The sequence below is a fragment of the Schistocerca americana genome, chromosome 7 (assembly GCF_021461395.2).
Source record: "Schistocerca americana isolate TAMUIC-IGC-003095 chromosome 7, iqSchAmer2.1, whole genome shotgun sequence".
NCBI lineage: Eukaryota > Metazoa > Arthropoda > Insecta > Orthoptera > Acrididae > Schistocerca > Schistocerca americana.
In genome coordinates this window covers 481219393-481234029 of record NC_060125.1, presented here as the reverse complement: position 1 = coordinate 481234029, position 14637 = coordinate 481219393, and the positions used below count along the sequence as shown (strand labels likewise).

The 14637-nt window shown below is 46.4% G+C and overlaps 2 non-coding genes across 2 annotated transcripts; one reads left to right on the top strand and one right to left on the bottom strand.

Annotated features, from left to right (window-relative positions):
* Positions 1 to 12593: 12593 nt before the first annotated feature.
* On the bottom strand, positions 12594 to 12668 carry Trnas-uga. The gene has a single exon. It is a non-coding gene; the product is annotated as a tRNA-Ser (tRNA).
* A 703-nt stretch (positions 12669 to 13371) lies between these two features.
* On the top strand, positions 13372 to 13446 carry Trnas-cga. Its single transcript has one exon. It is a non-coding gene; the product is annotated as a tRNA-Ser (tRNA).
* The last annotated feature ends 1191 nt before the right edge of the window (positions 13447 to 14637 follow it).

Sequence of the window (14637 nt, the reverse complement as noted above, 5' to 3'; positions counted from 1 at the left end):
ATGGACTACCTTCTTCCACAGACTGTTAGGTGATGAAAAGCCTCCTGGACCTGATTCATGGTGCAATTACTGCAATGTCCAGTACTCAAGCAGTTCACATAGCCATAAATATTGTATCCCAGCAGTAGTCAAAGATATCATAAAACCTATTTACAAAGACCTGGCAGATACTGAATTACTGAAGAAGTGTCTGCATGGTCAAACTTAAAATCCCAATGAATCGTTCAATTATATGGACTCGCTTACCGAAAAAGGTTTTATTGGAATGAAGAAGTGATGCTTTTATTGCTTTTAATGATGGCAACATTGGTAGGGTGAAAGTGCTACAGCATATGGGAATTAATCCTGGAGCAAACTGCAGTAGAGAACTTGAACGGATGGACAAGGTTCGCATTCATAGAGTATGCAGCAGAGTAGGCCACTAAGGAGTCCAGAAAGAAGAAAAGAATAAAATACTTGGAAAAGATCAGGGTGATTTACAGTACGGTGCAGGGTGCTTGTGAGTGACTAAGAATAAAAAATTAGGCATATATTAAGTGAGTTACAATCTTTTGAAACATTACAACCCGTTCCAGAAATTTACATCTTCTGTTGCATTTGTCCCTAAATCTGAGAAACCACTTAGAGTAGAGTACTCAAATTTTTCGCGAGTAATAACATAGATGTCCTGAGTCTACTGAACTAAAAGAAGAACGTAATGTTATGTATAATTAAAATTATTTAGGATAACGTGCCAAAAAAAGTACACAAAATTTTAGCTATGTAATTAAAAATTTTATTTCCAAAAGCAGGGGCTGAAATGCAATTATTGTAGTTCAGTAGACAGAACATACAGTTTAATGTCCTGTGAAAGTTTCAAGTCAGTGGCTACCGTGGTTCCTGGAATACGGGAAGCCAAGTCTCTAAGTTTAACATTGTCGGGATAGGGCTTTCCAGCTCCCCTTAACGCCAACAGGTGGTGTTACAGGGTGACGTGCTAAGGAAAGTACGCAAGCGGAGTAGAGGCAAATGGAGAAGTTGTCCTAGCGACAATACGGGCCGTAAACGGGAAGCCCATTTACGTTAGCTACTTTGACATAGGGCACATTGCTGTGGCCTGGAACCTGTGAACAAACTTCTCGTAAAACTGCAAAGCTGGTAGACAGTTCGGAGTGCGACGGTTGTGAGCACATAAGGAAAGTTGCTGAGGGCCGGTGAAATCACGAATAGGCGACTCGCTGTAGCACATCCACCTCTCATCACACAACTTGTAAGTCAGGAACTTACTCGCTCTGCAAAGCAGTGTAGTCGATGATCTGTAGCTAATCTGAGTCGTAGCTCCACGTGTCAAGTCTGGTTTCGTAAGCAAATGATTTGAACGTGCTAAAATCACTACCATCTCTTCAAGCAAATTATGGTGTCACTGATGGGTGTCAGTGGTGAATTACTTGATTACTGCTACTGATATGAAGGGCAACCACAGAGGCGATGATGATGTTTGGTTTGTGGAGCGCTCAACTGCGCGTCATCAACGCCCGAACGAAGTCCCAATTTTTTCACACTCCAATGTTTTATAAAGTCCAGTCCCGCCGTATCACGAATGATGATGATGATGAAATGATGATGACAACACAAACACCCAGTCCCCAGGCAGAAAACTTCCAAAGCCAGCCGTGAATCGAATCCAGGACGCCGTGATCCAGAGGCAGCAACGCTAGCAACTAGACCACAAGCTGCGGACGACCCACAGACGTGATGATACGTTTCAAATGATCAAAACAGCATCAACTACATCAAAATCATTTATTAATCACGAATAGTTTCATGATATTACTATCTCCAGGTAACAAGCTGCTAGCATATCAGTACAAAATGTCCTTAGAATTTCAGTAAGAGTTAATAACAATTTCGCCCTCCCTCCCTGCTCAAAATTGACGTCATAAGTACGAAACCGTCATGAATGAAGCAGCAGTGGAAGTAGAGAAAGACGTCCGAACATGCGTGCTACATCATCTTGGGCATAACAAGCAACACTACTACACTCCTGGAAATTGAAATAAGAACACCGTGAATTCATTGTCCCAGGAAGGGGAAACTTTATTGACACATTCCTGGGGTCAGATACATCACATGATCACACTGACAGAACCACAGGCACATAGACACAGGCAACAGAGCATGCACAATGTCGGCACTAGTACAGTGTATATCCACCCTTCGCAGCAATGCAGGCTGCTATTCTCCCATGGAGACGATCGTAGAGATGCTGGATGTAGTCCTGTGGAACGGCTTGCCACGCCATTTCCACCTGGCGCCTCAGTTGGACCAGCGTTCGTGCTGGACGTGCAGACCGCGTGAGACGACGCTTCATCCAGTCCCAAACATGCTCAATGGGGGACAGATCCGGAGATCTTGCTGGCCAGGGTAGTTGACTTACACCTTCTAGAGCACGTTGGGTGGCACGGGATACATGCGGACGTGCATTGTCCTGTTGGAACAGCACGTTCCCTTGCCGGTCTAGGAATGGTAGAACGATGGGTTCGATGACGGTTTGGATGTACCGTGCACTATTCAGTGTCCCCTCGACGATCACCAGTGGTGTACGGCCAGTGTAGGAGATCGCTCCCCACACCATGATGCCGGGTGTTGGCCCTGTGTGCCTCGGTCGTATGCAGTCCTGATTGTGGCGCTCACCTGCACGGCGCCAAACACGCATACGACCATCATTGGCACCAAGGCAGAAGCGACTCTCATCGCTGAAGACGACACGTCTCCATTCGTCCCTCCATTCACGCCTGTCGCGACACCACTGGAGGCGGGCTGCACGATGTTGGGGCGTGAGCGGAAGACGGCCTAACGGTGTGCGGGACCGTAGCCCAGCTTCATGGAGACGGTTGCGAATGGTCCTCGCCGATACCCCAGGAGCAACAGTGTCCCTAATTTGCTGGGAAGTGGCGGTGCGGTCCGCTACGGCACTGCGTAGGATCCTACGGTCTTGGCGTGCATCCGTGCGTTGCTGCGGTCCGGTCCCAGGTCGACGGGCACGTGCACCTTCCGCCGACCACTGGCGACAACATCGATGTACTGTGGAGACCTCACGCCCCACGTGTTGAGCAATTCGGCGGTACGTCCACCCGGCCTCCCGCATGCCCACTATACGCCCTCGCTCAAAGTCCGTCAACTGCACATACGGTTCACGTCCACGCTGTCGCGGCATGCTACCAGTGTTAAAGACTGCGATGGAGCTCCGTATGCCACGGCAAACTGGCTGACACTGACGGCGGCGGTGCACAAATGCTGCGCAGCTAGCGCCATTCGACGGCCAACACCGCGGTTCCTGGTGTGTCCGCTGTGCCGTGCGTGTGATCATTGCTTGTACAGCCCTCTCGCAGTGTCCGGAGCAAGTATGGTGGGTCTGACACACCGGTGTCAATGTGTTCTTTTTTCCATTTCCAGGAGTGTAGTACAACATTATTACTGAAATTATCTTTTACTACCACCCTGCTGCTCCTTTCATTTACAGACTTGCTTTCTATACTGCAGTTATCGGTTGTGAAATTGTTATATGCTGTCCAAGATTTACATCTAATTCTCTCTGAAAAGTCGCTCTACTTGCTTGTGGCAGTCCTTTATATACGTGTTTTTTCCTAGTGCTGTTGACACTTTTCCGTCAACAACAGTTGTCATAGGATAACTTCTGTAAAGTTTGGAAGGTAGGACGCGAGGTACTAACAGAAGTGAAGCTGTGAGGTCGGGGCGTGAGTCGTGCTTGGGTAGCTCAGTAGGTAGAGCACTTGCCCGCGAAAGGCAAAGATCCCGAGTTCGAGTCTCGGTCCGGCACACTGTTTGAATCTGCAGGAAGCTTCAGTTCTCATAGAAGTTATTCCTCGATGTGTTAACAGATGTCCTGTCATTCTGTCCATTGTGGTTCGTGTTTTCCAAAGTTCAGTTCCCAGCCGACCCTCCGGAGAGTTTCCTCATTCCTTACCTTATCAGTCCAGATAATATTCAATACTCGTCTCTCGCACCACATTTCAAATGCTTTTACTCTCTTCTGTTCCGTTTTTAGACAATCCACGTCTCACTGCCATATGCTGCTGAGATCCAAACGTGCAGTACATTCGCGAAAATTTCTTCCTCAAGACCTATGTTTCATAATAGCAGACCTCTTGGTCAGGAATGCCCTCCTTGATAGTGCTGGTCTGCTTTTTATGTCCTCCTTGCTGCGACCGTTATTTTGCTTTCTAGGTTGCAGAATTTCTTAATTCCGCCAAATGTGTAGACCACAATTCTGATGTTAACTTCACTATTCTCATTTCCACCATTTTTATTTACCTACATCTTAATTCGAGTTTTTCTCAGTCCATATTCTCTACTCATTAGACTGTTCATTCCATTCAACAGGTCCTGTGATTCCTCAACTTTTTGTCATTATTTAATCTTATAATTGATATCTTTTAACACTGCATTTTAATCCCGCACTTAAATTCTTTTTTATTTTTTTATTTTCGTGACAGCTTCTTCGACATGTACATTGAACAGTAGAGGAAAAGACTACATCTCTGTCTTACACCCCTTTTAATTCGAACACTTCGTTCTTGGTCTTCCAATGTGATTGTTTCGTCTAAGTTCTTCTACGTATTGTGCATTAACCATCTTTTGCCATGATTTCCCCTATTTTAGTCTGGATATCGAAAAATTTACGCCATTTTACATTGTCGAAACACTTTTTCCAAGTCGACGCTACGAACGTGTCTTTGTTTTTCTTCAGTGTTGCTTTCGGTATCGATCGCAACGTCGGGACTACCTTTCCCTCGCCTTTACCTTTCCAAAAGCCGGTCTGATCGTCATCTAACAGACTTTCAATTGTCCTTTCCCATCTTCTGTGTAGATTCTGCCAGTAACATGGATTCATGAGATGTTTCCGCGGACTGTCTCATAATTCTCGCACTTACTGGCTATTGCAATGTTGGGAATTGTGTGGATGATGTTTTTCCGATAGTCTGATGGTGGATCGCAATTCCCATACGTTCTACACACCAAACTGTATACGCATTTTTTGCCACTTCTTCCAATGATTTCGAAATTTCGATGGAATGTTATCCATCCCTACTCACTTATTTGATTTAAAGTCTTCCAAAGCTCTTATAAATTAAGATTCTAATGCTGAATCCCCTGTCTCTTTCCTATCGACTTATGTTTCTTCTTCTGCCACGTCATCAGATATGTCCTCTGCCTCATAGATGCCTTCAATGTATACTTTCCATTCATCATGTCTCTCCTTTTCATTTAACCGTGGAATTCCCATTGCACTCTTATTGAAACCGCCCCTGACTTTAATTTCACAGGAAATTATTTTAACTTTTCGACATGCTGAGTCAGACATTCAGACACTATTTCCTTTTCAATACCTTAAAATTTTTCATGTAGTCATTTCACCCTAGAACCCTGCACTTTCTACTTATTTCATTCCATACTAAATTGTATTTGTGTATTCCTGAACATTTTTGTACTTCCTTCTTACATCGATCAACTGAAATATTTCTTCTGCTACCCAGTTACCTTCCTTATACCTAGGTTTTTCTCTCCGACTTCTGTGACTGCCCAGTTTAGATATATCCATTCATCTTGAACTGAACAGCTTACTGAACTATTCATTATTGCAGTATGAAGAGGTTCAGAGAACTTCAAGTGTATCTCCTCATTCCTTAGTATCTCTGCATCCCACATTTTGCGCCTTGATTTTTCTTGACTAGTCTCTTAAAGTTCTGCTCACCCTTCAATATTACCAAATTCTGATCTTAGTCTGAATCTGTCCCTGGGGCCGCCCTACAATCCAGCATCTTATTTCGGAACCCCTGCGTGACAATGATGTAATCTAACTGAAATCTTCCTATATCTTCCGACGGTTGAGTATACCTTCTTTTCTTGTGATTCTTCAACACAGTAGTTGCAATTGCCATTCGAAATTTATTGGAAAACTCAGTTAATCTTTTCCTCTCTCATTGCTTTCTTCCCCTCCTTCTCATGCAACCCGATTTCCATCACTCATGTGTATTAGATTTTCATCTCCCTTTGCAATCTGAATTATCCGTTCAATATCCACATATACGTTCTCTATCTATTCACTTTCTGATTTCGACATCGGCATGTACACCTGAATTGTTGTTGTCGATGCTGGTGTCGATTGCGATGAGAATAACGTTATCGCTGAACTGTTCACAGTAAATCACTCGCTTCCCTGTCTTCCTATTCAAAAGATATCCTACACTGTTATAACATCTTTTGCTACGGTTGATGTTACCCTATACTCGTCTGACGAGAAATCCTTGTCGTCTTTCTATTTCACCTCTCTGACTCCCACTATATCAAGCGTAAACCATAAGATTTCCATTTTCAAATTTTCTAGCCACCGTATCACGTTCAGACTTGTGACATTCCATACCCAGACGTGGAACGCTATTCTTTCATTGTTCTCCTCCCCCTTGGCAGTCCCTTCTTGAAGATCCGAGTGGGGGACTAGTGCGGAATCTTTTGGCAATGAGGAAATGACACTTTTTCAGTTACAGGTCTCATGTCTACATCTACATGGATACTCTGTAAATCACATTTAAGTGACTGGCAGAGTGTTCATCGAAACAGCTTCACAGTTCTCTGTTATTCCAATCTCGTATAGCGCGCGGAAAGAATGAACACCTACATCTTCCCGTACGAGCTCTTATTTCCCTTATTTTATCGTGGTGATCGTTCCTCTCTATGTAGGTCGGTGCCAACAAAATATTTTCGCATTCGGAGGAGAAAGTGGGTGATTGGAATTTCGAGAGAAGATTCCGTCCCAACGAAAAACGCCTTTCTTTTAACGATTTCCAGCCCAAACCCTGTATCATTTCTGTGACACTCTCTCCAATATTTCGCGATAATACAAAACGTGCTGCCTTTCTTTGAACTTTTTCGATATACTCCGTCAGTCCTATCTGGTAAGGATCCCACACCGCGCAGCAGTATTCTAAAAGAGAACGGACAAGCATAGTGTAGGCAGTCTCCTTAGTAGGTCTGTTACATTTTCTAAGTGCCCAGCCAATAAAATGCAGTCTTTGGTTAGCCTTCCCGACAACATTTACTATGTGTTCCTTCTAATTTAAGTTGTTCGTAACTGTAATACCTAGGTATTTAGTTGGATTTACGGCTTTTAGATTAGACTGATGTATCGTGTAACTGAAGTTTAATGAGTTCCTTTTAGCACTCATGTGGATGACCTCACACTTTTCGTTATTCTGGGTCAACTGCCACATTTCGCACCATTCAGATAATTTTTCTAAATCGTTTTGCAGATTGTTTTGATCTTATGATGACTTTATAAGTCGATAAACGACAGCGGCATCTGAAAACAACCGAAGACGGCTGCTCAGATTGTCTTCCAAATCGTTTATAAAGATAAGGAACAGCAATGGGCCTATAACACTTCCTTGGGGAACGCCAGATATCACCTCTGTTTTACACGATGAATTTCCGTCAGTTACTGCGAACTGCGACCTCTCTGACAGTAAATCACAAATCCAGTCACATAATTGAGACGATATTCCATAAGCACGCAATTTCAATACGAGCCGCTTGTGTGGTACAGTGTCAAAAGCCTTCCGGAAATCCAGAAATGCGGAATCGATCTGAAATCCCTCGTCAATAACACTCAACACTTCATTTGAATAAAGAGCTAGTTGTGTTTCACAGGAACGATGTTTTCTAAACCCATGTTGACTGTGTGTCAGTAGACAGTTTTCGTCGAGGTAATTCATAATGCTAGAACACAATATAGGTTCCAAAATCCTGCTACATATCGACGTTATGGGCCTGTAATTTAGTGGATTACTCATACTATGTTTCTTGAATATTGGTGTGACCTGTGCAAGTTTCCAGTGTTTGGATACGGATCTTTCGTCGAGCGAACGGTTGTGTATGATTGTTAATTATGGAGCTAATGCATCTGCATACTCTGAAAGGAACCTAATTGGTGTACAGTCTGGCCCAGAAGGCTTGCTTTTATTGATTCAAGTTGCTTCACTACTCCGAGGATATTTACTTCTACGTTACTCATGTTGGCAGCTGTTCTTGATTCGAATCCTGGAATATTTACTTCGTCTTCCTTTGTGAAGGCATTTCGGAAGACTGTTTTAGTTACTCTACTTTGGCAGCACTGTCTTCGATAGTATCTCCATTGCTATTGCGCAGAGAAGGCATTGATTGTTTCTTGCCGATAACATACTTTACATATGACCAGAATGTCCTGTGGAAACACGTTATGTATCTTTAATGTGGTGGCTTGCATTGCCTAATGCATCCTCATGCCGTTGATCATTGATAGTTCTTCGGCCTTTTGGGGGCAATTTGTCACCGCAAGTACAAGAAAGTGACCTGAAACTCTGTCCTTTCTTGCATCCTCTTTGCCAGGGCCATTGAGAGAATAATTGTGATTTCTTATGCAGAAAGTCTTCGGCCGCTTTGTTGATGATTTTTATTCAAATCTTAAGCAATGCTGGGGTCTGAACCTGAAGCCGAGGGGGTTTTCCATTACTAATGCAAGAACTACGCCTAGACCACCAGCGACAAGAACAATAAAAAAAACCACTGGTCAGAATGATGTCAAATAGCAACGGAATATTATCGGAGAAGGGTGAAAACCGGTCGCAGGTTCGAATTCTGCCTCGGGCATGGATGTGTGTGATGTCCTTAGGTTAGTTAGGTTTAAGTAGTTCTAAGTTCTAGGGGACTGATGACCTTAGAAGTTAAGTCCCATAGTGCTCAGACCCATTTGAACCATTTTTTGAAGGGTGAAAACGCATTTCACAAGAAAAAAAATAGTTTGAAAATTGACCAATAGACGGTGCTGTATGTGTCAGAATACGTAAATGAAAACACATGTCATGCACACGACTCACTGAAGTTGATACAAACACGCCGAGTACATGATGTTCCCCTTTCGCGTCTGCGACGTTAGCTATGACTGTCTCAATGCAGTATCGCACTCTTCTTGTAAAGCTGTATTACAGAAATGCACAGGTTCCGGACACTGAAGAGTTTCAAAATAGGCGTTGGTCCCATGACTGCCATGGGTATGGAAAAAATGATTCGGAAATTCGAAAAGACGGGTTCTTTTGATGTGCAACCTGGTAGAGGGAGGGAACGAATCGATTCGACGTCAGTGGAAGCAGTGGCCACAGCGATACAGGAGGAGACGAGTGGTGGTGTGCAAACGTGTAGTGCACGGAGACTTACCCGAATATTGGACATACCCGTGAGCACGGTGCGTAAAATCCTACGAAACACCCTTCTTTGCTATCCATTCATAATTACCCATGAGCACGATTTGCTTCCTTTTGACCTGCCAGCAAGAGAGCCTTTGGTTCAGAATTTTTTGCTCACATGGAAGTGGACAATGATTGCCCGTGGAAGATTTTGTGGGCAGACGAAGCCCACTTCCATCAATACACAGAACTGTCGAATATGAGCGATGGAAAATCGACACGCAAATCAACCAGTAACTCAATGAGATTTTCACTCTGCAGCGGAGTGAGCGCTGATATGAAACTTCCTGGCAGATTAAAACTGTGTGCCCGATCGAGACTCGAACTCGGGACCTTTGCCTTTCGCGGGCAAGTGCTCTACCAACTGAGCTACCAAAGCACGACTCCCGCCCGGTACCCACAGCTTTACTTCTGCCAGTACCTCGTCTCCTACCTTCCAAACTTTACAGAAGCTCTCCTGCGAACCTTGCAGAACCAGCACTCCTGAAAGAAAGGATATTGCGGAGACATGGCTTAGCCACAGCCTGGGGGTTGTTTCCAGAATGAGATTTTCACTCTGCAGCGGAGTGTGCGCTGATATGAAACTTCCTGGCAGATTAAAACTGTGTGCCCGACCGAGACTCGAACTCGGGACCTTTGCCTTTCGCGGGCAAGTGCTCTACCAACTGAGCTACCGAAGCACGACTCCCGCCCGGTACCCACAGCTTTACTTCTGCCAGTACCTCGTCTCCTACCTTCCAAACTTTACAGAAGCTCTCCTGCGAACCTTGCAGAACCAGCACTCCTGAAAGAAAGGATATTGCGGAGACATGGCTTAGCCACAGCCTGGGGGTTGTTTCCAGAATGAGATTTTCACTCTGCAGCGGAGTTTGCGCTGATATGAAACTTCCTGGCAGATTAAAACTGTGTGCCCGACCGAGACTCGAACTCGGGACCTTTGCCTTTCGCGGGCAAGTGCTCTACCAACTGAGCTACCGAAGCACGACTCCCGCCCGGTACCCACAGCTTTACTTCTGCCAGTACCTCGTCTCCTACCTTCCAAACTTTACAGAAGCTCTCCTGCGAACCTTGCAGAACCAGCACTCCTGAAAGAAAGGATATTGCGGAGACATGGCTTAGCCACAGCCTGGGGGTTGTTTCCAGAATGAGATTTTCACTCTGCAGCGGAGTGTGTGCTGATATGAAACTTCCTGGCAGATTAAAACTGTGTGCCCGACCGAGACTCGAACTCGGGACCTTTGCCTTTCGCGGGCAAGTGCTCTACCAACTGAGCTACCGAAGCACGACTCCCGCCCGGTACCCACAGCTTTACTTCTGCCAGTACCTCGTCTCCTACCTTCCAAACTTTACAGAAGCTCTCCTGCGAACCTTGCAGAACCAGCACTCCTGAAAGAAAGGATATTGCGGAGACATGGCTTAGCCACAGCCTGGGGGTTGTTTCCAGAATGAGATTTTCACTCTGCAGCCGAGTGTGCGCTGATATGAAACTTCCTGGCAGATTAAAACTGTGTGCCCGACCGAGACTCGAACTCGGGACCTTTGCTTTTCGCGGGCAAGTGCTCTACCAACTGAGCTACCGAAGCACGACTCCCGCCCGGTACCCACAGCTTTACTTCTGCCAGTACCTCGTCTCCTACCTTCCAAACTTTACAGAAGCTCTCCTGCTAACCTTGCAGAACCAGCACTCCTGAAAGAAAGGATATTGCGGAGACATGGCTTAGCCACAGCCTGGGGGTTGTTTCCAGAATGAGATTTTCACTCTGCAGCGGAGTGTGCGCTGATATGAAACTTCCTGGCAGATTAAAACTATGTGCCCGACCGAGACTCGAACTCGGGACCTTTGCCTTTCGCGGGCAAGTGCTCTACCAACTGAGCTACCGAAGCACGACTCCCGCCCGGTACCCACAGCCTTACTTCTGCCAGTACCTCGTCTCCTACCTTCCAAACTTTACAGAAGCTCTCCTGCGAACCTTGCAGAACCAGCACTCCTGAAAGAAAGGATATTGCGGAGACATGGCTTAGCCACAGCCTGGGGGTTGTTTCCAGAATGAGATTTTCACTCTGCAGCGGAGTGTGCGCTGATATGAAACTTCCTGGCAGATTAAAACTGTGTGCCCGACCGAGACTCGAACTCGGGACCTTTGCTTTTCGCGGGCAAGTGCTCTACCAACTGAGCTACCGAAGCACGACTCCCGCCCGGTACCCACAGCTTTACTTCTGCCAGTACCTCGTCTCCTACCTTCCAAACTTTACAGAAGCTCTCCTGCGAACCTTGCAGAACCAGCACTCCTGAAAGAAAGGATATTGCGGAGACATGGCTTAGCCACAGCCTGGGGGTTGTTTCCAGAATGAGATTTTCACTCTGCAGCGGAGTGTGCGCTGATATGAAACTTCCTGGCAGATTAAAACTATGTGCCCGACCGAGACTCGAACTCGGGACCTTTGCCTTTCGCGGGCAAGTGCTCTACCAACTGAGCTACCGAAGCACGACTCCCGCCCGGTACCCACAGCCTTACTTCTGCCAGTACCTCGTCTCCTACCTTCCAAACTTTACAGAAGCTCTCCTGCGAACCTTGCAGAACCAGCACTCCTGAAAGAAAGGATATTGCGGAGACATGGCTTAGCCACAGCCTGGGGGTTGTTTCCAGAATGAGATTTTCACTCTGCAGCGGAGTGTGCGCTGATATGAAACTTCCTGGCAGATTAAAACTGTGTGCCCGACCGAGACTCGAACTCGGGACCTTTGCCTTTCGCGGGCAAGTGCTCTACCAACTGAGCTATTGAAGCACGACTCCCGCCCGGTACCCACAGCTTTACTTCTGCCAGTACCTCGTCTCCTACCTTCCAAACTTTACAGAAGCTCTCCTGCGAACCTTGCAGAACCAGCACTCCTGAAAGAAAGGATATTGCGGAGACATGGCTTAGCCACAGCCTGGGGGTTGTTTCCAGAATGAGATTTTCACTCTGCAGCGGAGTGTGCGCTGATATGAAACTTCCTGGCAGATGAAAACTATGTGCCCGACCGAGACTCGAACTCGGGACCTTTGCGTTTCGCGGGCAAGTGCTCTACCAACTGAGCTACCGAAGCACGACTCCCGCCCGGTACCCACATCCTTACTTCTGCCAGTACCTCGTCTCCTACCTTCCAAACTTTACAGAAGCTCTCCTGCGAACCTTGCAGAACCAGCACTCCTGAAAGAAAGGATATTGCGGAGACATGGCTTAGCCACAGCCTGGGGGTTGTTTCCAGAATGAGATTTTCACTCTGCAGCGGAGTGTGCGCTGATATGAAACTTCCTGGCAGATTAAAACTGTGTGCCCGACCGAGACTCGAACTCGGGACCTTTGCCTTTCACGGGCAAGTGCTCTACCAACTGAGCTACCGAAGCACGACTCCCACCCGGTACCCACAGCTTTACTTTTGCCAGTACCTCGTCTCCTACCTTCCAAACTTTACAGAAGCTCTCCTGCGAACCTTGCAGAACCAGCACTCCTGAAAGAAAGGATATTGTGGAGACATGGCTTAGCCACAGCCTGGGGGTTGTTTCCAGAATGAGATTTTCACTCTGCAGCGGAGTGTGCGCTGATATGAAACTTCCTGGCAGATTAAAACTGTGTGCCCGACCGAGACTCGAACTCGGGACCTTTGCTGTCGCTAAGCCATGTCTCCGCAATATCCTTTCTTTCAGGAGTGCTGGTTCTGCAAGGTTCGCAGGAGAGCTTCTGTAAAGTTTGGAAGGTAGGAGACGAGGTACTGGCAGAAGTAAAGCTGTGGGTACCGGGCGGGAGTCGTGCTTCGGTAGCTCAGTTGGTAGAGCACTTGCCCGCGAAAGGCAAAGGTCCCGAGTTCGAGTCTCGGTCGGGCACACAGTTTTAATCTGCCAGGAAGTTTCATATCAGCGCACACTCCGCTGCAGAGTGAAAATCTCATTCAGGAAACAACCCCCAGGCTGTGGCTAAGCCATGTCTCCGCAATATCCTTTCTTTCAGGAGTGCTGGTTCTGCAAGGTTCGCAGGAGAGCTTCTGTAAGGTTTGGAATGTAGGAGACGAGGTACTGGCAGAAGTAAAGCTGTGGGTACCGGGCGGGAGTCGTGCTTCGATAGCTCAGTTGGTAGAGCACTTGCCTGCGAAAGGCAAAGGTCCCGAGTTCGAGTCTCGGTCGGGCACACAGTTTTAATCTGCCAGGAAGTTTCATATCAGCGCACACTCCGCTGCAGAGTGAAAATCTCATTCTGGAAACAACCCCCAGGCTGTGGCTAAGCCATGTCTCCGCAATATCCTTTCTTTCAGGAGTGCTGGTTCTGCAAGGTTCGCAGGAGAGCTTCTGTAAAGTTTGGAAGGTAGGAGACGAGGTACTGGCAGAAGTAAAGCTGTGGGTACAGGGCGGGAGTCGTGCTTCGGTAGCTCAGTTGGTAGAGCACTTGCCCGCGAAAGGCAAAGGTCCCGAGTTCGAGTCTCGGTCGGGCACACAGTTTTAATCTGCCAGGAAGTTTCAACCAGTAACACTTCATCCTGAAAAGATAACTTTATGGTGCAGGTTTACAGCATCTTTTATCGTAGGACCATATTTTTTCGAAGAGACAGTTGCTTTCAGTCCTGTTATCTGTACCGTCACTGGTAAGCGCCATGAGTGTCTTTTGCGCAACCACGTCATTCAAGCTCTCCAACAGCGTGGATGAGTGGATGGGATCATTTTTATGCAAGATGGTAGACCTCCAAAAATGGTTCAGATGGCTCTAAACACTATGGGACATAACATTTTGAGGTCATCAGTCCCCTACACTTAGAACTACTTAAACCTAACTAACCTAAGGACATCACACACATCCATACCCGAGGCAGGATTCGAACCTGCGACCGCAACAGCCACGTGGTTCCGGACTGAAGCGCCTAGACCTCCATACATTGCAAATCCAGTTAAGTAGCTGCTGAAGCGCCATTTCGGAAATGCTAGAATTATCAGCCACCATTTTCCTACAGTCTGGCCGTCCTGTTCACCTGATCTTAACCCGTGTGACTCCTGGCTGTGGGAGTATCTGAAAGATATTGTGCTCAGTGTTTCGGTTGCAGACTTAGCTGCATTGAAGCCACGCATTGCGCAACACATTCTAAACGTGACCTCGGAAGCACTTCGATCAGTTGTAAAACATGCTGTTTCTCGATTTCAACTTGTTGCAGAAAACGGTGGACAGCAGATTGAACATGTTTTGCGCCAGTCGCACGGAAATTAATAATCCGATTTCACTTTGATTGATGCTTTTTATGCTGTTTTGGCCTCATGACAATTAAAAACCGATTTTTCCCATCCGATATGATATGACCTTGCCGTGGTGGATGGGCTTTCGTAACTAACAGTAT